The 27,491-nt window shown below is 41.7% G+C and overlaps 1 protein-coding gene across 5 annotated transcripts in view; it reads right to left on the reverse strand.

The window, feature by feature from the left end:
* Positions 1-2,784: 2,784 nt before the first annotated feature.
* Positions 2,785-27,491, reverse strand: part of LOC139539751 (kelch-like protein 25) — a 60,059-nt gene continuing 35,352 nt past the window's right edge. For 4 of the 5 annotated variants that reach the window (XR_011668007.1, XR_011668010.1, XR_011668009.1 and 1 more), the window contains 2 exons: positions 17,434-17,512; positions 16,365-17,084 (listed from right to left, as the gene is read on the reverse strand). The gene's annotated coding sequence lies outside the window, so the exon portion shown is untranslated. Of the gene's footprint in view, positions 4,841-16,364; positions 17,085-17,433; positions 17,513-27,491 lie in introns of those variants that run through there. The other variant, XM_071342993.1, reaches the window with a different exon arrangement.

Here is a 27,491-nt window from a genome sequence, read left to right on the forward strand (position 1 = left end):
GCACAGCCCTCCATGTGCTCGCCAGAGGTAGCCTGACTGCCATTAGGTACCGAGATGAGATCCTCAGACCCCTTGTGAGACCATATGCTGACACATGCACATGCACAAGCCTTCTTCACCACACTGTCTGTGTGGGTGGACCATTTCAGTTTGTCTGTGATGTGTACGCAGAGGAACTTAAAACTTTCGTCCTTCTCCAATGCTGTCCCTTCGATGTGGATAGGGGAGTGCTCCCTCTGCTGTTTCCTGAAGTCCACAAGCATCTCCTTTATTTTGTTGATGTTGACTGAGAGGTTGTTTTCCTGACACCAAACACCGAGTGCCCTCACCTCCTCCCTGTATGCTGTCTCGTCGTTGTTGGTAATCAAGCCCACTACTGTTGTGTCGTCTGCAAACTTGATGATTGACTTAGAGGCGTGCATAGCCACACAGTGGTGGGTGAACAGGGAGTACAGGAGGGGGCTAAGCACGCACCCTTGTAGGGCCCCAGTGTTGAGGGTCAGCAAAGTGGAGATGTTGTTTCCTACCTTCACCACCTGGGGGCGACCCATCAAAGTCCAGGACCCAATTGCACAGGGCGGGTTGAGAGGATACTATGGTGTTGAACGCTGAGCTGTAGTCAATGAACAGCATTATTACATAGGTATTCCTCTTGTCCAGATGGGATAGGGCAGTGTGATGGCGATTGCATTGTCTGTGGACCTGTTGTGGTGGTAATCAAACTGAAGTGGGTCTAGGGTGGCCGGTAAGGTGGAGGTGATATGATCCTTGACTAGTCTCTCAAAGCACTTCATGATGACAGAAGTGAGTGCTACGGGGCGGTAGTCCTTTAGTTCAGTTATCTTTGCCTTCTTGGGTACAGGAACAATGGTGGCCATCTTGAAGCATGTGGGGACAGCAGACTAGGCTAGGGAGAGATTGAATATGTCCGTAAACACACCGGCTAGGGATGCCGTCTGGGCCGGCAGCCTTGTGAGGGTTAACACGTTTAAATGTCTTACTCACGTCGGCCACGGAGAAGGAGAGCCCACAGTCCTTGGTAGCCAGCTGGTCTGCGCATGCTCTGAGGACGCGGCTAGGGATGCCGTCTGGGCCAACAATCTTGCGAGGGTTAACACGTTTAAAAGTTTTACTCACATCGGCCATGGAGAAGGAGGGGGGGGCGCAGTCCTTGTTAGCGGTCTGCGACAATGGCGCTGTATTATCCTCAAAGTGGGCAAAGAGGGTGTTTAGTTTGTCTGGAAGTGTGACATCGGTGTCCGTGACGTGGCTGGTTTTCTTTTTGTAGTCCGTGATTTCCTGTAGACCCTGCCATATACGTCTGGCTGTATTATCGGTGGGGATGTACTGTAGCATGTAGTCATTGTGCAAATACAATGCCAAAGCATGCGTATTCTGTTAGAAAACATGAAAGGACACTGAAACAAGGCATTTTGTGTTCCCTTCTCTGAACAGTAAGAAAGGTTGATGATATTTTGTTATTCAAAACAGTAGGCATTCGTTGCACTTTGAAATCCTGTGAAGTTTAGCAAGACTAAAGTGTTGCTTGAGGGTTTTCTGAACTGGGAAGAGAGGGGTGGATATGCTAAAATATACACAAGTGAAGATTCAGGATTGCTCAATTATGAAGCAGCTTATGAAAACACCTGTAACAACTCGGATGCTCCATTTCAATTAGAGAGCAACCTCCCTGTGAATGCTAACATGCTATTAGGGTCATACACAGACCATTTCATGTAGCAGTTTGGAAGTATGCAGACTGAAAGTAGTTAGGTAGAGTACTTTATGATATGGTAACACCTGTAGTCAGGAGTAAATTTGTGTGGGGGTTACAAGGGACGTCCTGGTGCACCAGGAGTGCCACCATCTCAGGATGGAAAACAGCATATAGTGGGAATTGATTACATTCCTGTTTGAAATTAGTATGGAAAATCAACTAGTTTTATGAACAGTGCCATCCCAATCTAACATGCAGGACAAGCCCACATCCTTGTACACATACCATCTTAAATGGTCATAATGAAAAGAAAAAGGAACGTGATATTAGCAGTCTCTTGTAAAAACCTAAGGGCATTAAAGTATGTGTGTTGGAGGGAGGGTGATCTTGGATGATATTGGATATCAGCGATGATGAAGGGCAGCAGGTGGTCTGTCCAGACGGCTGAGAGGCAGGTGGGATCGTCTCCTGGCAGAAGACTCACCTTCCACCTGCCCAGAGGACTTGCTACGCTGCCTGGCGACGCCTGCCTGTGCCCTTCATTGGCTGCCTTTGGAACTCCTCCTAAAGCTTCTGGGCTGACAGCCACACAGGCAGATTAGAGGTGAGGGTAAATGTGTCTGTAATGAGCTAAAAACAGAGTTGCAACAACCTTGTGGACATACTGTCACTCTGAGTGTCAGATTGAGAGATTGGTGAGTGGGTTGGTGTTATTATTTGAACGGGTTTAAGGATGAGTGGACATCTAGATCGAATATTCCCATTTTCACTACTTAAAAAGTGACCGGTGGACCATACTTCTGTTTTTAAACTTTCCTTTTAGCTAAAAAAAAAAAAAGAAAAGCTGTGAAATCTACAGTTTGCATTTATTTTCCCTGAGGGGAAATATCACTGTTGTGGTCAGCTTCCAAACCTGTCACTCCCAGCCTAATGGGTCATGCTAATATCTTCTCGCTGTAGCAGAGCAAACGTTACAGGAAAAGATCCTTGTATCCCAGGAAAGAGAGGATTGCAAGGCAAACAGTTATAAATAAAACTCTAAATAATTGATTTAGGCAGACAACATATTCAGCAGAGCAAGGTTTATTGTTACTGTTGCCTTCACTGGGCTAGCTTTAGGGTCTTTATATTGGTGCTCATGAAGGAGCGATTCTATATACAAGTGAAAATACAGAATAGGTCATTTGATGCAGCATGCTGCAAGAGTAAGTGTTTTGAATCCTATAGCAAAATAAAAAATATCGACCGAACTGTGCTTCCAAAAAATCTTGCATTAAATAATGAATCTTAGCGTTCAAGAGAACATATTTCTTGCATTGTTGTTGCTACAGCCAGTGAAGTGGACACCTCCTTCGACTACTTCTACTACTTGGCTAGCTTAGCTGTGCCTATTACCTCTTCTATTAACGTTCTCATCAGACTAACCACATCAGAAAAAGGATGAAATTCCGGAATAAATCCCTACTGGTCTTAATCTAACTCTAATTACGATCATAAGATGATTTTGTCTACTTCAAAGCCCTCTGGAATGTCTGCATTAGAGGTGTGACAAATCAGGACGGCAGGCTGAGGCACTCATTTAAGCCCCCGTCCCTGTACTTATGGAACCAACCAGTAGTCAATGTGAATTAAAAAGTCATTTATTCAAACACTTTAACAGAGTGAATTTATGACAAACCTTTCTACCAGTATTAGGCACAAGGAATTCAGTTCACAAGGAGGCCTTATTACAGTCCTTGAAGGCACCCCCCACATGGAAAAGTAACTGTAGTTTAAAAGTGAGTCTTTATCATATATATATATATATTTTTAATTCCTCCTACGGGGCTTCTGAAGAAAAAGGTTGTAGCTTCTGGGCGGCTATCATTCCACAAATAAACTCCAGAAATAAACCAAATTCACCCCCCAAAAATCCCAGTATCAAAGCTTAGTACCCTCATTGACATATTATCAAATGTATAGTGCCAAGTGCAAATGTTGTATAACTAAAACACACATCAACCACAATGTACCCACTGGGTACAGATGCAATTTCAACATCTAGTTTTGATTTTACATTTGGTTGAGTTGTCAACAAATGTGAATTCAACATGAAATCAACAAGAAATGTCACCATGTCCATTGGATTTAGGTTAAAAGGTGGGTGAAAAAAAGAAAATTCCCTTACGATGATTACTTTTTGCTAATCCAATCAGTTTTCCATGTTTTCAATGTAATCACATTTAATTTTGGGGGTGAAATGACATGGAAACAATCTTGATTAAACCAGTTTTTGACCAGTGAGTAATGGGTATTGTTTCATACCTTCAAGAAATGCTTCAATGATAAGAGGTCTACAATAGCAAATTGTGCTGTGGTGTTGACAGGATTCCCAGGCTGAATTGTTTCATAGATACGAAGTAAATACAGTACAACTGCTTATACTTTAACATGTATTTCCCCTGAAAGTTAGATGATACGTGTTGTGTTTCTTTGATATACAGTATCTCATTGTTTTAAAGAGTTGACTTGCAATGTAGTGTAGGGCTGCTTGTTGGATCTGAGTGTCTGCTGAGGCTCATTAATCGTGTGTGCTGAGAGCCTACAGCAAAGAGCCAACAAACAGCACCACATTTTATGATGGAAGGGATAGTGTTCCTGCTTACTGTAGTTTATTAATTGTCATTTACAAAAACCAATCACCCCTTAAGACTACATCGCCTGGGTTCAAAGCTGGAATGATCTAATTGGGGATCCCTCAAATAATAAGACATTTAAAAATGGCCTCAGTTAGAAATACTGAGCAATAATACCCACATCGGTTGTCTGTCTATAAACGGTCTGTTTCTCACCATGGTCATGAATAAGACTGTTAGGAAGCATGGTATGGATGTCTCCTTGTGCTGTGAGGGAGAAGATCCAGCGAATGGCATCCCTCTTGGAGGACCTTGTGTTCTGCCGTTGGATCACACACCCCTCAGATAATCTGGAACAGTCTTTACCTCCGAGGGGGTGTTTGGCGTAACAGCTATAGCTGGGCGACCCTGGCGGAACCAACCCTTCGCTTGACACATCTCGTTGCTCTACAGGCAGGCAAGCCCCAGCAAGCCTCTGCTAGTCACTATGGCCGGAAACATGTGACATCTGTGAACAGAGAGGCGGATGGATACACAGTGAAACCAAAGTCTCATGTCTCAGAGGCAAAACACTGAAACAGACAAAACAGCGCCAACGAGGAATACAGACTCAAGAAATTAACACAACTTATTGGTTTATTCAGATCCCCATTTAGATTTTGCCGAAGCAGCAGCTATTCTTCCACAGATACACTGATAGACAAGAACGGTCACACAAATGTAAAATACAACGATATACAAACAATACAACTAAAGAATGTGTAGACTGTTTAGTGTGTGCATCATTTCAGTCCCTATTGTGCCATGAGATGTTTTCTAAATTTTTAATGGTAATTTTGCTTGAGTAATTGGAGATGGAAGGGAGTTCTTTGCGATCATGGCTCTGTATAATAAATACTGTGTGTTGGCATGAATTCGTTTTGGACTTGGACTGTGAGGAGACCCCTGGTGGCATGTATTGTGGGGTCTATATGGGTGTCTGAGCTGTATGTTATTTGATTATGCAGACAATCTGGAATTTTCATCACAGTAATATTTCTCATAAAAACTAGGAGAAGCAGTTAATCTCTCGTCAACCCTCGGGGCTCACTGCATCTCAGTGCAATAGGCGTCATTACGGTCCCTGGTTTGAATCCAGGCTGAATCACATCTGGCCGTGATAGGGAGTCCCATAGGGCGGCGCACAATTGGCCCAGCGTCGTCCAGGTTTGGCCAGGGTACGCCGTCATTGTAAATAAGAATTTGTTCTTAACTGACTTGCCTAGTTAAATAAAGGTAAAATAAACCAGGAATGACTGGCATGCATGCATGTTGTTGATGTTAGTTCTGTATGTGCAATTAAACCCCCTGTAGGTTTAAGTCCTTAGATCACAATATCTACTAAGCTAATGTATGGAATTGTTATAAGTTGGTCATAAAATGTATAATTTAGCTATTTAATTTAGATTTTTTTAGGACCTATGTAGGTATATAAAAAAAAGAAAAAACATTGAATATAGCCTTTACTGCTAGAGCCCATAGAAACGCATTGAATAATTCATAAATGGCAAAACACAGTAAAAAAGTAAATAATAAGAAACAAGGTTTTGAAGTGTCTGTCCTAAATCAGAGAGATATAATAAAACTCAGGTTTGGTCATATTATTTTGGGCTCATTACACCATATGCACTTTTTACAGCCAGGTCCTGGGTTACCTTCAGATGACTCCCCTGAAGCTTGTGTGCGTCGTAGAGCAGGTCAACCGACATCTTCATGCTCATGAGAGTCTCACTTGTCGATATTTGTAGCTCACACGGTTCGGGTTTTGCAGACTATATCATGACCAATTTCTTTGCCGGATCTTCTCATGTGTAAAAGAAAGTCCACTTTCACAAGTCCAATGTTTTGGAATGGGTGCAAACTTTATAACGGCGGAAAGAGGGGATTGAGCCACTAAAGAAATGTTAAATCTCTAGCATAAACACACGGAGCTATTCAATATTCAAAATGATGTTACCGTTTGACGCTGTGGAGCTTCAATTGACTTTAGGGGGTTAAATGAAAGGCATGCTGCTCTGTTTTAGTTCTGAATTGTGTAAGTGCAAGATTATTACTGTACATTCATGTCGTGCAAAGCATTTTTTCCAAGCAGATCCGCGTCATGTGAATCCCCCCCAATGATGTACACAGTATTGAAAGAGGCACATTATTTTCCTGTCAAACGGGCTCACAGTTTGTACATCTGCTGTTGCATTCTTCTGGTTTTGGCTTTGAGGCAATCTCTTTCGCTCACTCCTCCACCCACCAACCAAACCCCTTTGTCAGCATTCCACATATTGTGTAGATGCAGCATGATCAGCGCTGGAATTAGAATGAACTGCAGCCCAGAGAACAATGGGCCAGTGAGCTCCACAGAAACACAGCCACACAATGTGAGAATGGCTGCTCACATTAAACAGGTACAGCGCCTTCATAGAGTATTCACACCTCTTGACTTACATTTACATTTAAGTCATTTAGCAGACGCTCTTATCCAGAGCGACTTACAAATTGGTGCATTCACCTTATGATATCCAGTGGAACAACCACTTTACAATAGTGCATCTAACTCTTATCCTATCCTATTTGCTTGTTCTACATTTTGTTGTAACAACCTGAATTCAAAATGGATTCAATATATATTTTTTCTAACCCATCTACAAACAATACTCCATAATGACAAAGTGAAAACATGCTAGTTGACATGTTTTGCAAATTTATTGAAAATGAAATACAGAAATATCTCATTTACATAAGCATTCAATACCCCTGACTCCATTCATGTTACAATTACCTTTGGCAACGATTACAGCTGTGGGTCTTTCTGGGTAAGTCTCTAAGAGCTTTGCACACCAGGATTGTACAATATTATTTTTAACATTCTTCAAGTTCTGTCAAGTTGGTTGTTTATAAATTGTTAGACAGCCATTTAAGTCTTGCCGTAGATTTTCAAGCCGATTTAAGTCAAAACTGTAATTAGGCCAGTCAGTAACATTCAATTTCATCTTGGTAAGCAACTCCAGTGTACATTTGGCCTTGTGTTTTAGGTTATTGTCCTAATGAAAAGTGAATGTCTCCCAGTGTCTGTTGGAAAGCACACAACCAGGTTTTCCTCTAGGATTTTACCTGTTTACCTCGATTTATATATATTTAAAAAAGCTTGCCGATGACAAGCATACCCATAACATGATGAAGCCACCACCATGCTTGGAAATATGAAAAGTTGTACTCAGTGATTTTACCCAAACATAAGGTTTTGTATTCAGAACATAAAATGAATTGCTTTGCCACATTTTTTGCATTTTTACTTTAGTGCCCTATTGCAAACAAGATGCATGTTTTGGAATATTTTTATTCTGTACAGGCTTCCTTTTCAGGCTGTCATTTCGGTTAGTATAGTTTAGAAATTACAATGTTGTTGATCCATCATCCATATCACAGCCAATCTGACTCTAACTGTTCTATGGTCCTCATTGGCCTCATGATGAAATCCCAGAGCGGTTTCCTTCCTCTTCGGCAACTGAGTTAGGAAGGACACCTGCATCTTTGTAGTGACTGGGTGTATTGATCCACCATCCAAAGTGTAATTAATAACTTCACCATGCTCAAAAGGGATATTCAATGTCTGCATTCATTTTTTTAGCTGCCCTTTCTGAGGCATTGGAAGACCTCCCTGGTCTTGTGGTTGAATCTGTGTTTGAAACTCACTGCTCGACTGAGGAACTCTACAGTTGAAGTCGGAAGTTTACATACACTTAGGTTGGAGTCATTAAAACTCGTTTTTCAACCACTCCACAAATTTCTTGTTAACAAACTATAGTTTTGGCAAGTCGGTTAGGACATCTACTTTGTGCATGACACAAGTCATTTTCCCAAGAATTGTTAACAGACAGATTATTTCACTTACAATTCACTGTATCACAATTCCAGTGGGTCAGAAGTTTACATACACTAAGTTGACTATTCCTTTAAACAGCTTGGAAAATTCCAGAAAATTATGCCATGGCTTTAGAAGCTTCTGATAGACTAATTGACTTCATTTGAGTCAATTTGAGTCAATAGGAGGTGTACCTTCAAACTCAGTGCCTCTTTGCTTGACATCATGGGAAAATCAAAAGAAATCAGCCAAGACCACAGAAAAAAAATTGTAGACCTCCACAAGTCTGGTTCATCCTTGGGAGCAATTTCCAAACACCTGAAGGTACCACGTTCATCTGTACAAACAATAGTACGCAAGTATAAAGACCATGGGACCACGCAGCCGTCATACCGCTCAAGAAGGAGATGCGTTCTTTTTCCTAGCGATGAACGTACTTTGGTTACGAAAGGTGCAGATCAACCCCAGAACAACAGCAAAGGACCTTGTGAAGATGCTGGAGGAAATAGGTACAAAAGTATCTATATCCACAGTAAACCGAGTCCTATATCAACATAACCTGAAAGACCGCTCAGCAAGGAAGAAGCCACTGCTCCAAAACCGCCATAAAAAAACAGACTACGGTTTGCAACTGCACATGGGGACAAAGATCGTACTTTTTGGAGAAATGTCCTCTGGTCTGATGAAACAAAAATAGAACTGTATGGCCATAATGACCATTGTTATGTTTGGAGGAAAAAGGGAGAGGCTTGCAAGCCGAAGAACACCATCCCAACCATGAAGCACAGGGGTGGCAGCATCATCATGTGGGAGTGCTTTGCTGCAGGAGGGACTGGTGCACTTCACAAAATAGATGGCATCATGAGGAAAGACAATTATGTGGATATATTGAAGCAACATCTCAAGACATCAGTCAGGAAGTTACAGCTTGGTTGCAAATGGGTCTTCCAAATGGACAATGACCCCAAGCATACTTCCAAAGTTGTGGCAAAATGGCTTAAAGACAACAAAGTCAAGGTATTGATTGGCCATTACAAAGCCCTGACCTCAATCCTATAGAAAATTTGTGGGCAGAACTGAAAAAGCGTGTGCGAGCAAGGAGGCCTACAAACCTAGCTCAGTTACACCAGCTCTGTCAGGAGGAATGGGCCAACATTCACCCAACGTATTGGGGGAAGCTTGTGGAAGGCTACCCGAAACATATGACCCAAGGTAAACAATTTAAAGGCAATGCTACCAAATACTAATTGAGTGTATGTAAACTTCTGACCCACTGGGAATGTGATGAAAGAAATAAAAGCTGAAATAAATCATTGTCTCTACTATTATTCTGACATTTCACATTCTTAAAATGAAGTGGTGATCCTAACTGACCTAAAACAGGGAATTTTTACTTGGATTAAATGTCAGGAATTGTGAAAAACTGAGTTTAAATGTATTTGGCTAAGGTGTATGTAAACTTCCGACTTCAACTGTAGATGAGGTAATCATTCAAATATCATGTTAAACACTATTATTGTACACAGAGTGAGTCCATGCAACTTATTATATGACTTGTTAAGCAAAGATTTACTTCTGAACTTTTTTTAGGCTTGCCATAACAAGCCACATTCCACATTATTTTGATATTTTGGGATATTGTGTGTAGGCCAGTGACACAAAATCTCAATTTAAACAATTTGGTTGCTTACCAAGATAACATTGACATTTCCTGGGTGGCCTGGCTACAGTTTTGACTTACACTGAACAAAAATATAAACAACATGTAAAGACTTGGTCCCATGTTTCATGAGATTAAATAAAATATTTTCCATACGCACAAAAAGCAAATTTCTCTCAAATGTTGTGCACAAATTTGTATACATCCCTGTTAGTGAGCATTCCTCCTTTGCCAAGATAATTTATCCACTTGACAGGTGTGTCATATGAAGAAGCTGATTAAACGGCATGATCATTACACAGGTGCACCTTGTGCTGGGGAAAATAAAAGATCAGTCTAAAATGTGCAGTTGTGTCACACAACACAATGCCACAGATGTCTCAAGTTTTGAGGGGCGTGCAGTTGGCATGCTGACTGCAGGAATGTCTACCAGAGCTGTTGCCAAATAATTTAATGTTCATTTCTCTACCATAGGCCGCCTCCAACGTAATTTTAGATAATTTGGCAGTACGTTCAACCGGCAGGCATAAGCTACGGACAACAAACACAATAGATACCGTGACAAGATGCGGATGCCCATTGTAGTGCCATTCATCCTCTGCCATCACCTCATGTTTCAGCATAATTCATGAATCCATTTTGCAAGGATCTGTACACAATTCCGGGAAGCTGAAAATGTCCCAGTTCTTCGAGGGCCTGAATAGTTACCAGACATGTCACCCATTGAGCATGTTTGGGATGCTCTCGATCAATGTGTATGACAGCGTGATCCAGTTCCCGCCAATATCCAGCAACTTCGCCCAGCCATTGCAGAGGAGTGGGACAACATTCCACAGGCCACAATCAACAGCCTGATCAACTTTGTGTGAAGATGTATCTCGCTGTACGAGGCAAATGGTAGTCACACCAGATACTGACTGGTTTTCTTATCCACGCCCCTACCTTTTTTTAAGGTATCTGTGAACAACAGTTGCTTAACTGTGTCCCCAATCATGTGAAATCCATAGATTAGGGCCTAATGAATTTATTTCAATTGACGCAGCTTTCCGAGCTAAGCACCGTTAATTCTCTCCACGTAACCTTGACATGTTTTCACTGCACTCCAACTGAATGCTAATCATTTCCCTTTGAGAGTGCAAAGGCATTAAAAGAAAGATTCAACCATTTGGAATGTTATATCGTTTTTGGGCATATCGATTCCCAGGATAATTTCATGTTTTCATGTGTTTCACAAGCTCTTCCCGTTCACGCAGGCCGGAATAAACCTGGTATGAGGTAGCATTGTGATGAAGCCACTCCCACTACTCTGCAAGTTAATAGTATGATTACTTTAAGATCTCAAAAATATCCATTATACATGTCAGATTTCAATACAGGCCAATGTCTTTTCTATAATGAGATATTGATTATATTTTTGTAATATTCCTACCTCGAAAAATCAGTGACATGGATGCCAAAGAAAGCCAGGTTCACCCAAGAAATTGACCAAGAAAAAATAAATATTTTGTCTGTTTCATAATTTTCTTTCACCTGAACGTCTCACCGGTGAAAGCATCCAAGCAAGCTAAACAGCGCCCCTCTGACTCAGTATGTGTAGGCCATCTATCTGATGCTGTCAGGTCAAAAATAGTGACATTTTTTGCGCACTTAGCACTGAATGCAAGTCAAGCCAGCAAGCATTTGGCCTCTCTTGATAAAAAAAGTATAAAATAATAGCCAATCAGTGTTGAGCTAAACTGAGAGAGCTCAACTATGCATGAATGATCCTGGTGCACAAAAAAAATTAAAGTGTAATGGGAAACCAGTTTGGATTTGTCTTCACACCAATCGAATCACGTCAAAATACCAAACATCATTGACAGAAAATAAACGAGAATTCTTGAATCTCGTTGTCCCCAGGTGGTTAACTAGCTATCTAAAAATGGCCCTTTTCTAAACTAGCCATGGATGGGGATAGGGATTTGGTTTTGTGGTTTTACTTAATTCTCCGTACTGGCCAATGATTATAAACGCAGTTCTTATCCAACCATAAATTCATACATTGTGCCCCTGGCTTGATAGGATGGGAGTTCAATATGTAGCTAGATGTAGTACGCTAATGTTAACTAGTTGGCTCATTGTGCTCATGAAAGGAAGTTAGGATAGCAAGCAAGCATTTTAGCCAGGTAGCCTAGGACAAAAAATATATGACAGTCATAGACCATTTCGTCAACATGTTTTTTCTATTTGCGTGCATGCACGCACACATCAGAACCAATGACAGACACATATTTATCTTATGTTGATTGGACTAAATTGTTTTTGGTATCTTTCAGTTGGCACTGTATAAGACTTAGCATAGGTGATTTGATGTTGAAATGTTGCTGAAATAGTGGAGGCAGCTCTTGCTTTTGCTACTTGCAGTAATTCCGTGGTTCTAAATCAATAATTGTTTAGTAGTCTGAAAATGTCGGAAGAATGTACTTGCTTGACCATGCTGTAGGTCATGTAACTGTTTGTTACATGCAAAATGCTTTGAAGACTCGTTTTGTGATGAAACAAAATGTGTGGTTAATTTTATTCTGCCAATGTGTGGTCTTATTGTATCGGTCTTAAGCACAACCAGTCAAATGTTTGGACACACCTACTCATTCAAGGGTTTTCTTTATTTTTACTATTATAGAATAATAGTGAAGACATTGGAACTATGAAATAACACATGGAATCATGTAGTAACCAAAAAAGTGTACCACAAATCAAAATATTTTATTTGAGATTCTTCAAAAGTAGCCACCCTTTGCCTTGATGACCGCTTTGCACCGTCTTGGCATTCTCTCAACCAGCTTCATGAGGAAGTCACCTGGAATGCATTTCAATTAACAGGTGTGCCTTGTTAAATGTTAATTTGTGGAATTTCTTTCCTTCTGAATGCGTTCGAGCCAATAAATTGTGTTGTGACAAGGCAGGGGTCATGTACAGATGGCCCTATTTGGTAAAATACCAAGTCCATATTATGGCAAGAACAGCTCAAATAAGGAAAGAGAAACAACAGTCCATCATTACTTTAAGACATAAAGGTCAGTCAATGCGGAAAGTTTCTTCAAGTGCAGTTGCAAAAAACATCAAGTGCTATGAAAAACTGGCTCTCATGAGCCGCCACAGGAAAGGAAGACCCAGAGTAAGTTAGATACCAGCCTCAGAAATTGCAGCCCATCTACATGCTTCAAAGTTCAAGTAACAGACATCTCAACATCAACTGTTTAGAGGAGACTGCGGGAATCAGGCCTTCACGGTCGAATTGCTGCAAAGAAACCACTACTAAAGGACACCAATAAGAAGAAGAGACTTGCTTGAGTCAAGAAACACAAGCAATGAACATTAGACTAGTGGAAATCTGTCCTTGGTCTGATGAGTCCAAATTTGAGATTATTTTTCTTATTTTATTTTTATTTCACCTTTATTAACCAGGTAGGCCAGTTGAGAACAAGTTCTCATTTACCACTGCGACCTGGCCAAGATAAAGCAAAGCAGTGCAACACAAACAACACAGAGTTTCACATGGGATAAACAAACGTACAGTCAATAACACAATAGAAAAATATATATACAGTGTGTGCAAATGTAGTAAGATTAGGGAGGTAAGGCAATAAATGGGCCATAGTGGCGAAATAATTACAATTTAGCATTAACACTGGAGTGATAGATGAGCAGAAGATGAATGTGCAAGCAGCGATAATGGTGTGGAAATTAGCAAAAAAATTATAATAATATGGGGAGGAGGTAGTTGGGTAGTCTATTTACAGATGGGCTGTGTACAGGTGCAATGATCGGTAAGCTGCTCTGACAGCTGATGCTTAAAGTTAGTGAGAGAGATATAAGACTCCAGCTTCAGTGATTTTTGCAATTCGTTCCAGTCACCGGCAGCAGAGAACTGTAAGGAAAGGCGGCCAAAGGAGGAGTTGGCTTTGGGGATGACAAGTGAAATGTACCTGCTGGTTCCAACCGCTGTGTCTTTGTAAGATGCAAAGTAGGTGAACGGATGATCTCCGCATGTGTGGTTCCCACCGTGAAGCAGGAGGTGTGATGGTGCTTTGCTGGTGACACTGTCTGTGATTGATTTAGAATTCAAGGCACACTTAACCAGCATGGCTACCACAGCATTCTGTAGCGATCCGCCATCCCATCTGGTTTGCGGTCAGCGGCACTATTATTTGTTTTTCAACAGGTCATTTGATGCAGCACTCCATCACTCTCCTTCTTGGTCAAATAGCCCTTACACAGCCTGGAGGTGTGTTGGGTCATTGTCCTGGCCTCCACAATCACCCAACCTCAACCCAATTGAGATGGTTTGTGATGAATTGGACCGCAGAGTGAAGGAAAAGCAACCAACAACTGCTCAGCATATGTGGGAAGTCCTTCAAGACTGTTTGAAAAGCATTCCAGGCCAAGCTGATTAAGAGAATGCCAAGAGTGTGCAAAGCTGTCAACAAGGCAAAGGGTGGCTACTTTGAAGAATTTGAAATACAAAATATGTTGATTTGTTTAACACTTTTTTGGTTACTACAATGTAGAAAATAGTAAAAATAAAGAAAAACCCTTGAATGAGTAGGTGTGTCCAAACTTTAAAACTGATTAAAATGTTTTTCCCACTTCAATCTACACACAATACCCCATAGCGACAAAGCAAAAACAGGTTTAGACATTTTTGGAAATATCAGATTTACATAGGTATTCAGACCCTTTACTCAGTACTTTGTTGAAGGACCTTTGGCAGCGATTACAGCCTAGAGTCTTCTTGGGTATGACACTATAAGCTTGGCACACCTGTATTTGGGGAGTTTCTCCCATTCTCCTCTGCAGATAAAGAAGCGCTGTCAGGTTGGATGGGGAGCGTTGCTGCATAGCTATTTTCAGGTCTCTTCAGAGATTTTCGATCAGGTTCAAGTCCGGGCTCTGGCTGGGCCACTCAAGGACATTCAGACTTGTCTCAAAGCCACTCCTGCGTTGTCTTGGCTGTGTACTTAGGGTCGTTGTCCTGTTGGAAGGTGAACCTTTACCCAAGTCTGAGTGCTCTGGAGCAGGTTTTCATCAAGGATCTCTCTGTACTTTGCTCCGTTCATCTTTGCCTCGATCCTGACTAGTCTCCCAGTCCCAGGCCTCTGAACGCAAGGCACTACAGACTGTAGTGCGTACAGCCCAGTACATAACCGGGGCCAAGCTTCCTGCCACCCAGGACCACTAGACCAGGCGGTGTCAGAGGAAGGCCCTAAAAATTGTCAAAGACTCCAGCCACCCTAGTCAGACTGTTCTCTCTGCTACCGCACAGCTAGGTCTAGGTTCAAGGGCTTCTAAACAGCTTCTACCCCCATGCCATTAGACTCCTGAACATCTAATAAAATGGCTACACAGACTTTTTGCATTGCCCCCCCCTCCTTCTACGCTGCTGCTACTCTGTTATTATCTATGCATAGTCACTTTAATAACTCTACCTACATGAACATATTACCTCAACTAACCGCACATTGACTCTGTACCGGTACCCCCTGTATATAGCCTCGCTATTGTTATTTTACTGCTGCTCTTTAATTATTTACCTTTTTTAAGGTATATTCTTCACTGCATTGTTGGCTAAGGGCTTGTACATAAGCATTTCACTGTAAGGTCTACATCTGTTGTATTCAGCACGTGACAAATACAATTTGATTTGAAAACATCCCCACAGCATGATGCTGCCACCACCATGCTTCACCGTAGGGATGGTGCCATGTTTCTTCCAGACGTGCCGCTTGGCATTCAGGCCAAAGAGTTTAATCTTGGTTTCATCAGAGCAGAGAATCTTGTTTCTCATGGTCTGAGAGTCTTTAGGTGCCTATTGGCAAACTCCAAGCGGGCTGTCGTGCCTTTTACTGAAGAGTGGCTTCCGTCTGGCCACTCTACCATAAAGGCCTGATTTTGGTGGAGTGCTGCAGAGATGGTTGTCCTTCTGGAAGGTTCTCCCATCTCCACAGAGGAACTCTGGCGCTCTGTCAGAGTGACCATTGGGTTCTTGGTCACGTCCCTGACCAAGACCCTTCTCCCCCAACTGCTCAGTTTGGCCAGGCGGACAGTTCTAGATAGAGTCTTGGTGGTTCCAAACTTCTTCCATTTAAGAATGATGGAGGCCACTGTGTTCTTGGGGACCTTCAATTCTGCAGGCACTTTTTGGTACCCTTCCCCAGATCTGTGCCTCGACACAATCCTGTCTCGGAGCTCTAAGGACAATTCCTTCAACCTCATGGCTTGGCTTTTGCGCTGACATGCACTGTCAACTGTGGGACCTTACATACAGGTGTGTGCCTTTCCAAATCATGTCCAATCAATTCAATTAATCACAGGTGGACTCCAAGTTGTAGAAACATCAAGGACGATCAATAGAAACAGGATGCACCTGAGCTCAATTTCGAGTGTCATAGCAACGGATCTGAATACTTTGTAAATACGGTATTTCTGTTTTTAAAAAAATGTATAAGGTTTGTTTTTTAATACAATTGCAAAAATGTACACTTAACAAAAATATAAAACACAACATGTAAAGTGTTGGTCCCATGTTTCATGAGTTGCAATAAAAGATCCCAGAAATTTTCCATACGCACAAAAATCGTATTTCTCTCACATTTTGAGCACAGTATAAGTCATTCCCCAGTGAGGGACATCACTGAGATTAACCTCCAACATTCATAAACTTGTTCAGTAGATGAGGGCAAATTTTGTCATGACATCCACAGGTTTTTAAAATGTTTTTATACATAGGAGTTTACAGGTTTTTGTTCCAGCCCTTTACCAACACCTCAATCAACTAATTATGGTCTAAATGTAAGACTTGCACACAGTGCAATTCCCCAGAAGTCAAATCTGTATTTTAGCGTATTTTAGCATCATAAATCATAAATGAGCATCATAAATTACAATGACCTGAACAATCTGCATGATAAACAATAACATGGATGAATCTATTTCTATATCAAATAAAAGTTTATTGGTCACGTCACAGATTAGCAGATGTTATAGCTGGTGCAGCGAAATGCTTATGCTTCTAGCTCCAACAGTGCAGTAAGTATCTAACATTGTGATGTTGCAAACCCCTGAAAAAAATCCTGGGATATGGTGATTGTCCTGGTGGCTGGGGGGTTCTCAAGTTCTTTACATCTGGCCAGGTGTCAGGGTGGGATCTCCTTCAACCTGGAACAAGCACAGATAAGAGGGGAGAAATTAACCTCACTGCTCAAATTTCAGTGCTGGTTCAAGTTGCTGAAGCCACAACAACCTCTTAATGTGCAATTGTTTTGTTAAGTTTTGCATATTTATAGACTTGTTGTTTACATTGAGTAGTAAAATAACTTATCCTCTAATTTTAACTAGTAAAGCCAAACCCAATGGTACAACACAATATCGTAAGAGAAAGTCAGCAAACGTTAGGTAAACAGACTCAACAGAATGCACAAATAACTTGGCTGGCAAGCAAGCCTAGATTGAACAGAACACAACTGGCTGGATTTACATTTTTCAATCAGACGTTGAAATGTCTTACCTCCAAACGAGTCAAGCATGACTGTTTCCTCCTGCTAAGCCAAATGCGTGAAATGCCAATCAGGTGCTCTCTTTAGTCCCTGAAAACAAATGGGAAAACTAATTTGCCACATGTCTTTAGCTGGCTAGCAAATTAGCCAATTCATGATAAAAAAAAATAATAATAACGTCTGGGTCTTCACAATTAACACTACGGAATCTACGATTAGTGTTCATTTCCGGTCACAACTTGTAGACTTGTTTACGTGCTGCTGTGCGGTTTGTTGCTCACCTTACTTTTCTACCTGCCAACTTCACGGTTTAAATTTTTTAATTACCGTTTATATTTTTATTTTATCCCCTTGCTCAACTTTTTTCATTCTATTTTTTTCACCCTTTTTCACTCAGGACCTCCACTAGCTGAAGCTAAATAGTAACATTAACATGATGCTTTCTTATTGCAGTCGCTGTACTCATAATATACAGGAGAACGATCACCTTATGGCGAGGAAAGCTGTGCTGCAAGCCCAGCTTCAGATGCAATCGTTAGGCAAGGGTAGGAAAGGATGAAACAGCGTATACAGTATAAATCCCCTCGCACAGTCCCCACAGCCAGACAATGTTCTCATGGCTTCTGGAAGGAAATGCTGTAGGAATGCTCAACCGGTGTCGCTCATTCAGCCGACAGAAACTTTCAACGGGTCTCCCCATTAAGCAGCGGGTCGGAGTTAGAGGCCGAACCTTCTCTGGTCTCTGACTCCTCCCATTACGGGGTCTGAGACGCCGAAGCCTCCCACCATTAGCTCTGACAAATTGAAAACCCTAGTCATTGGCGACTCCATTACCCGCAGTATTAGACTTAAAACGAATCATCCAGCGATCATACACTGTTTACCAGGGGGCAGGGCTGCCGACGTTAAGGCTAATCTGAAGGCTAATCTGAAGATGGTGCTGGCTAAAGCTAAAACTGGCGAGTGTAGAGTGTATAGGGATATTGTTATCCAAGTCGGCACCAACGATGTTAGGATGAAACCGTCAGAGGTCACCAAGCGCAACATAGCTTCAGCGTGTAAATCAGCTAGAAAGATGTGTCGGCATCGAGTAATTGTCTCTGGCCCCCTCTCAGTTAGGGGGAGTGATGAGCTCTACAGCAGAGTTTCACAACTCAATCGCTGGTTGAGAACTGTTTTCTGCCCCTCCCAAAAGATAGAATTTGTAGATAATTGGCCCTCGTTCTGGGACTCACCCACAAACAGGACCAAGCCTGGCCTGTTGAGGAGTGACGGACTCCATCCTAGCTGGAGGGGTGTTTTCATTTTATCTACGAACATAGACAGGGCTTTAACTCCCCTAGCTCTACAATGAGATAGGGTGCAGGCCAGGCAGCAGGCTGTTAGCCAGCCTGCCAGCTTAGTGGAGTCTGTCACTAGCACAGTCAGTGTAGTCAGCTCAGCTATCCCCATTGAGAATATCTGTGCTTCGACCTAAGTTGGGCAAAACTAAACATGGCGGTGTTCGCCTTAGCAATCTCACTGGAATAAAGACCTTCTCCATTCCTGACATTATTGAAAGAGATTGTGATACCTCACATCTCAAAATAGGGTTACTTAATGTTACATCCTCACTTCCAAGGCAGTTATAGTCAATGAACTAAAGGCTGATCATAATCTTGATGTGATTGGCCTGACTGAAACATGGCTTAAGCCTGATGAATATACAGTGTTAAATGAGGCCTCACCTCCTGGTTACACTAGTGACCATATAGCCCACGCATCCCGCAAAGTCAGAGGTGTTGCTAACATTTACGATAGCAAATTTCAATTTACAAAAAAAACCTGACGTTTTCGTCTTTTGAGCTTCTAGTCATGAAATCTATGCAGCCTACTCAATCACTTTTTATAGCTACTGTTTACAGGCCTCCTGGGCCATATACAGCGTTCCTCACTGAGTTCCCTGAATTCCTACCGGACCTTGTAGTCATAGCAGATAATATTCACATTTTTGGTGACTTTAATATTCACATGGAAAAGCCCACTCCAAGGTTTTCTGGAGCCATCATTGACTCAGTGGGTTTTGTCCAACATGTCTCTGGACGTACTCACTGCCACAGTCATACTTTGGACCTAGTTTTGTCGCATGGAATAAATGTTTTGGATCTGAATGTTTTTCCTCATAATCCTGGACTATCGGACCACCATTTTATTATGTTTGTAATCGCAACAAATAATCTGCTCAGACCCCAACCAAGGATCATCAAAAGTCGTACTATAAATTCTCGGACAACCCAAAGATTCCTAGATGCCCTACCAGACCCCCGCCACCCACCCAAGGACGTCAAAGTACAAAAATCAGTTAACCACCTAACTGAGGAACTCAATTTCACCTTGCGCAATACCCTAGATGGAGTCGCACCCCTAAAAACATTTGTCACAAGAAACTAGCTTCCTGATATACAGAAAATACCCAAGCTCTGAAGCAAGCTTCCAGAAAATTGGAACGGAAATGGCTCTACACCAAATTGGAAGTCGACTAGCTTGGAAAGACAGTACCGTGCAGTACCAACTTAATTGAGGAAAATAAGAACAATCCAAAATGTATTTTTGATACTGTCGCAAAGCTAACTAAAAAGCAGCATTCCCCAAGAGAGGATGGCTTTCACTTCAACAGTGATAAATTCATGAACTTCTTTGATGAAAAGATCATGATCATTAGAAAGCAAATTACGGACTCCTCTTTAAATCTGGGTATGCATCCAAAGCTCAGTTGTCCTGAGTCTGCACAACTCTGCCAGGATCTAGGATCAAGGGAGACACTCAAGTTTTTATGTACTATATATCTTGACACATTGATGAAAATAATCATGGCCTCTAAACCTTCAAGCTGCATACTGGACCCTATTCCAACTAAACTACTGAAAGAGCTGCTTCCTGTGCTTGGCCCTCCTATGTTGAACATAATAAATGGCTCTCTATCCACCGGATGTGTACCAAACTCACTAAAAGTGGCAGTAATAAAGCCTCTCTTGAAAAAGCCAAAACGTGACCCAGAAAATAAAAAAAACTATTGGCCTATATCAAATCTCCCATTCCTCTCAAAACATTTTGAAAAAGCTGTTGCGCAGCAACTGACTGCCTTCCTGAAGACTAACAATGTATACGAAACGCTTCAGTCTGGTTTTAGACCCCATCATAGCACTGAGACGGCACTTCTGAAGGTGGTAAATTAGCTTTTAATGGTATCAGACCGAGGCTCTGCATCTGTCCTCGTGCTCCTAGACCTTAGTGCTGCTTTTGATACCATTGATCACCACATTCTTTTGGAGAGATTGGAAACCCAAAATGGTCTACACAGACAAGTTCTGGCCTGGTTTAGATCTTATCTGTTGGAAAGGTATCAGTTTGTCTCTGTGGATGGTTTGTCCTCTGACAAATCAACTGTACATTTCGGTGTTCCTCAAGGCTCCGTTTTAGGATCACTATTGTTTTCACTATATATTTTACCTATTGGTGATGTCATTTGGAAACATAATGTTAACTTTCACTGCTATGCGGATGTCACACAGCTGTACATTTTGATGAAACATGGTGAAGCCCCAAAATTGCCCTCCCTGGAAACCTGTGTTTCAGACATAAGGAAGTGGATGGCGGAAAATGTTCTACTTTTAAACTCAGACAAAATAGAGGTGCTTGTTCTAGGTCCCAAGAAATACAGAGATCTTCTGTTGAATCTGACAATTAATCTTGATGGTTGTACAGTCGTCTCAAATAAAACTGTGAAGGACCTCGGCATTACTCTGAACCCTGATCTCTCTTTTGACGAACATATCAAGACTGTTTCAAGGACAGCTTTTTTCCATCTACGTAACATTGCAAAAAATCTGAAACTTTCTGTCCAAAAATGACGAGGAAAAACGTATCCATTCTTTTGTCACTTCTAGGTTAGACTACTGAAATGCTCTACTCTCCGGCTACCCGGAAAAAGCACTAAATAAACTTCAGTTAGTGCTAAACATGGCTGCTAGAATCTTGACTAGAACCAAAAAATGTGATCATATTACTCCAGTGCTAGGCTCTCTACACCGGCTTCCTGTTAAGGCAAGGGCTGAGTTCAAGGTTTTACTGCTAACCTACAAAGCATTACATGGGCTTGCTCCTACCTATCTTTCTGATTTGGTCCTGCCGTACATACCTACACGTACGCTACGGTCACAAGACGCAGGCCCCATTACTGTCCCTAGAATTTCTAAGCAAACAGCTGGAGGCAGGGCTTTCTCCTATAGAGCTCCATTTTTATGTTATGGTCTGCCTACATATGTGAGAGACGCAGACTCGGTCTCAACCTTTAAGTCTTTATTGAAGACTCATCTCTTCAGTAGGTCCTGTGATTGAGTGTAGTCTGGCCCAGAAGTGTGAAGGTGAACGGAAAGGCACTGGAGCAAGGAAAGGCACTGGAGCAAGGAACCGCCCTTGCTGTCTCGCCTGGCCGGTCCCCCTCTCTCCACCCCTATTACAGGGGCTGAGTCACTGGCTTACTGGTGATCTTCCTGTCTGTGTTGGCGCCCCCCCTTGGGTAGTGCCGGGGCGGAGATCTTTGTGGGCTATACACGGCCTTGTCTCAGGATGGTAAGTTGGTGGTTGAAGATATCCCTCTAGTGCTGTGGGGGCTGTGGGGGCTTTAGCAAAGTGGGTGGGGTTATATCCTGCCTGTTTGGCCCTGTCCGGGGGTATCGTCGAACAGGGCCACAGAGTCTCCCGACCCCTCCTGTCTCAGCCTCCAGTATTTATGCTGCAGTAGTTTGTGTCGGGGGCTAGTGTCAGTCTGTTATATCTTGAGTATTTCTTCTGTCTTAGCCAGTGTTCTGTGTGAATTTAAGTATGCTCTCTTTTTCTCTCTCGGAGGAACTGAGCCCTAGGACCATGCCTCAGGACTACCTGGCCTGATGACTCCTTGCTGTCCCCAGTCCGCCAGGCCGTGCTGCTGCTCCAGTTTAAACGGTTCTGCCTGCGGCTATGGAAACCTGACCAGTTCACCAGACGTGCTACCTGTCCCACACCTGCTGTTTTCAACTCTCTAGAGACAGCAGGAGCGGTAGAGATACTCTGAATGATCTGCTATGAAAAGCCAACTGACATTTACTCCTCAGGTGCTGACCTATTGCACCCTCAACAGCCACTGTGATTATTATTATTTGTCCCCGCTGGTCATCTATGAACATTTGAACATCTTGGCCATGTTCTGTTATAATCTCCACCCAGCACAGCCAGAAGAGAACTGGCCACCCCTCATAGCCTGGTTCCTCTCTAGGTTTCTTCCTAGCCACCGTGCTTCTACACCTGCATTGCTTCTACATTGCTTGCTGTTTGGGGTTTTTGGCTGGGTTTCTGTACAGCACTTTGTGACATCAGCTGATGTAAGAAGGGCTTTATAAATACATTTGATTAAATTTGATTGATTAGTTAGTTTAGTTGTCCATCATAGCTTTCACGTCTGACACGTCCGAGATTCTTTTTAACGTGTAAATTCAGATGGCCACACTTGCTTCGCCCTCATGTTGGTGCTAGCAAGCAGGCTAGGTATAAGCCAATCCAGTAGAGTCTGGAAACTATATTGAGCTTCGATTGGTCAACAGCAAAAGGATGTCGGAGTATTTGCATAAATGTCAGCTTTCCCCCAACTATGGTCCCACACTGTTTATGTCCCTCTCCTATTTTCGCCGCTCGCATCGCTCCAGTCATTAAAAATGGGCTTCTGTTATTTCATCGTCCCCAACGTGGATCTTGTGTTAGCTAGCTTGGCAACAGGCTGATAAACACCAGTGACTCAACATTGGAATTAATATGAAATAATTTGAACATTAACATAATTTGGTGAATAAATGTTTTAGTTAGAAGTGTTATTACTTATTCTTTTGGATTTCTCTCTCCCACAAGGGGACTTATGTCCGCCAGCACGCAGGAGGATGAATACAAACTCGACAATCCAACCATCAAATATACACGCCCTTATTAAGATAGAAGGGGTGAGGGTAGTCACTAGTTACCACAGGCACAAAGTAATAGTTTCAGCTAAACCCCACCTAGTTCTACAATAACTTTACCTTTTCAATGCACTCACTGTTCCAAAATGCGACTGACCAGTTCAAATCGGTCTTATGTAGCAAAATTTGAATAAAAGTAGCGGCGCAGAGCTACAAAATGGTATATCATACACTGCAATTAGGAACAATGGGAAAGTCATTCTGCTTTGAAAGTTGAACAAATTGTAAACTCACTTGAGAAAAGGACCAACTGGGAGCTCTCGCTTGTCTACACCCATTCAGCATTGTTCACACCCTCTTAAACCATACCCACCCATCTCTTTAAGGATTCACATGAGGTCATGTGCTAAACAGTGAGTAGTGTTTAGACAAAGACTAAAAAGGTAAAAGTAGTAGCCTACAATAAAGGAACAAATCCAGGTAAACAGTGTCCAGATAAATGTTATAGACACACTTGTATAAATTGATGGGTTATGTGAAATAAATGCTATAACCCCCAGCCACATTCAGTGGTGGAAAAATATACTAAACTGTCAAGGAAATTGAAGTGACTTATGATTTTTATATTAAACCAGACGGCACAATTTATTGGAGTGTGCCCCTGGCTCTCGTCACCACTCAGACATAATTGACAAACAAAGCATTTGTGTTTAGTGAGTCGGCCAGAACAGAGGCAGTAGGGATGTTCTCTTGATAAGTGTGTGTGAATTGGACAATTTCAATCAAAATGTAACAAGTACTTTTAGGTGTCAAGGAAAATGTATTGAGTAAAAATAATTTTCTTTACAAATGTGAAGTAAAAGTAGCCCCCCAAAAATATAGAAAGTAAAGTAGTGTACAGATACCAAACAAAATACTTCACACTACTGCCCAAATGCTTTCACACCAGTACATTCACATACTTTATAAACTGTTACACATGCACTTATCACAGTATTCCATACATAAGTTAAGGCCATGCAACCTGAGTGAGGTACACATGTACAGTACATAAAGATGCATACGCCAAATATTTCTGTAGATGACACTTGATACAGTCACACGATATTGTTGTGGTATGTTACAACCACACATACCAATATTTCGCTAAGTGAGTGGTCTCTACAGAATGTGTAAACGGTACAGCCAAATGGTTACTTGCATAGTAGCAATATCAGAAATAGACATTTATATTAACACTAACTATTAGTGATTGATGAGGTAGTTATATGTTTACAATCAGGGGTAAAGTGGGTGAGCAGCAGGATACAAACATTTAATATTAGCAGCAACGTATGGTGTGTGTGTGTGTTAGGAGAGTCATGTGAATAGAGGCACTGCAGATAGAGCTGATGACTGGTCCGTCCAAACCACGCATGAACAAGGGAATCTATTTTGGAGAGCCTGTTTCTGTCTAGCCCCTGGTGCAGGGCATGTGATGTTCATAGCTTCTTCGCAAAACTCCCTGACCGTGTCAAAAATATACATTTGTCTAGCTGTGTCCAGTTCAGGTGGTGATTTTACAGGCAGACTATGGGAGGAAGGATGCGCAGAAGCTGAAACATGGTCCCGACATTCCGAAAGCTCCTTGGCGACAACACCAGGCACCAGAGCATCGAAGCTGTAAAACAGGGAATAACAAAATTCAGAAGACATTACAACCCTGCACAACATCAATTCACCTCCCAAGTATAGATAAGAATAACCTCAATGAAAATAATTTACCTGATGTGCTGGAACTGCTTGCTCTGTGGCAGCAGCTTGAAGTACGGAGTCAGGTGTTGTTGCCAGCCATAGCTTTCCACCAGCACTGTACCATACTCCAGTCCAACCAGCTGTGAGATGTTGACCTTTCACAGTGCTGTCCTTCACAACACTAGCAATCTCAGACAAAGTGTTCACTCTGGTCTTTCTGAAGCGCCGCTTGATGAGGCCGAAGCACCAGTCGGGGGCAAACTTGGTGAGTTTTGATAACTATTTCATTTTTTTTGGTGACTATGACTATGGATTAGAGTCAGGCGTATTCTACTGATTGATGCTGGAAGACAAATACCAGATAAATATTTTTGCCTTATTATATAATAGATGCGAAATGGCATTCTGAGGTATCACTACACAGTTCATACAGGGAATGTTAGCTACTGTAGCTAGCCAGCCATCTAACGTCAGCTGGCTAGCTAACAGCAAGCTTTAACTAGCAATACAAACCGATTGTCATAGCTAGCTAAAGTTATCCAATAGGTTCAATGTTAGCTAGCTAACATTTGGCTATAACTAGCAATGCGGAATGGCATTCTGAGAACTACACCAACGTTACACACACACGTTAATGTTAGCTAGCAAACAGCAAGCTTTAACTTGGGGCATTTTGTTTAGACGTCACATTAAGTAGCTAAAATATGAAATATAATCCCAATCCATAGTGTAACGTTACTAGCAATACAAACCAATTGTCATAGCAAGCTAAAGTTAAAAGAACCTAACGTTATTTGGTTAGCAAGCCAGCCATCGAACTCCAGCTGGCTAGCTAACAGCAAGCTTTAGCTTGCAATTAAAATGTTAACAAAATTAGAAATGTATAATGTCTGAATCTGTAGCTAGATTCTTACCTGTATACATGGATGAAAGCTTCATGGCAGACTACAACCCTTGTGTTTCCGTTTAGTTCGCACAGCTTGTTTGGCCGGTTGTGTTCCACCGATTTCAAAACGTGTTATTTTCAGGAGAGAGTCAGCATTGCATGGCACGATCGTCATCCAGAAATTTGTCCATCACAACTTTTTCCCACTGACCTTTGTCGATAGCATCTGATAAATTCAGGGCAGCAATGTTATTGAGAGCAGTAGCAACATATTTGCAGTTCTCCATAGTTAAAGTTATATCTTTCAAAAACTGCATTACGAGCAGCTCATTATATAGAAAAGATGCAACACTGCAGACCAATCCACACTCACATGTATGTCCAGCCCACTCGTTATCTCAGCCAATCATGGCTAGCGGGAAGGTTGCTGTCTTTCTGTGGCTAAACCAAATAGGCTCGTAATTCAACAATTTTTTTCGTATTTAGAGGACAAAAAAGTTTGATATTAAAAAAAGGCACATGAAAGTTCACATTCCAGGAGGCATTTTATGGCTGCGCTCACATTGCCTTTGTTTTCCTTAGAAATAATAACTTTGGACATGTCTGTTCCTATCAAAGTACATGCCTTATTTTCTGTATATCGTGTTGTTTCTACTGTAGCATAACCAAATGTATGCATGTATGGAGCATAATATATTTCGTTTTAAGTACTGGTGAAAAATCATGCGTTCCAATTCTTGCATAGATTGTAATGGACGTGTGTAAAATACTTGACAGTTGTACTAACCCTAAGCTGTTCGCCAGCTACGTGTGGCACCATGTTTGTTGACATTATACCATGCATTCTGGGTGTCACAAACATCTCAGACCAAAGATTGTTATCAAATTCATGTGAAGGGATGGTTCACTCATATTTGAATGAAGTGAAGTGAATGATTGTAGACACACCGCCTTCAACATGCATACTGCAAACAGACGAAACTCATGTCTCATCTTTAGTTGACACGGGAAAAAAACACCTCCGTGAAATTTCAATTTTTTTTGATCAATGGTGAGCTCACCCGTGATGTGATTAATTGTAAATAGTAATTGCTATTAGCCTATTCATATTATGGTTTGTCAGCCGAAAGTTAACACAAGCGGTCATATTTGGGTAAGTCAATCTTTCCTCAGATAACGCTAAGAATAATGTAGCATACATTTTCTGGTTTGGATGATTGTGTTATGCGGACACGGCTTGTGTGGATGTCTGAACATTGCATCCAAAAATAAACTGGTCACATTTAGGACATTACGTTTCAAAACAATGTTCTAAATAAGCGTTCTAATCACACCAGTTTGAGCGTATGCTGCAGGGACCACTGTATAATGAACACACCCGTGTTGGTACATTAGCGACATTGCTAACCTTAAATTAAGCCCAAAAAGCAAAACTGTTTTATGAATGTTTACGATATAGCCAATTTTGACTGTGGCAACCAGG

The sequence above is a fragment of the Salvelinus alpinus genome, chromosome 15 (genome assembly GCF_045679555.1).
Source record: "Salvelinus alpinus chromosome 15, SLU_Salpinus.1, whole genome shotgun sequence".
Lineage (NCBI taxonomy): Eukaryota > Metazoa > Chordata > Actinopteri > Salmoniformes > Salmonidae > Salvelinus > Salvelinus alpinus.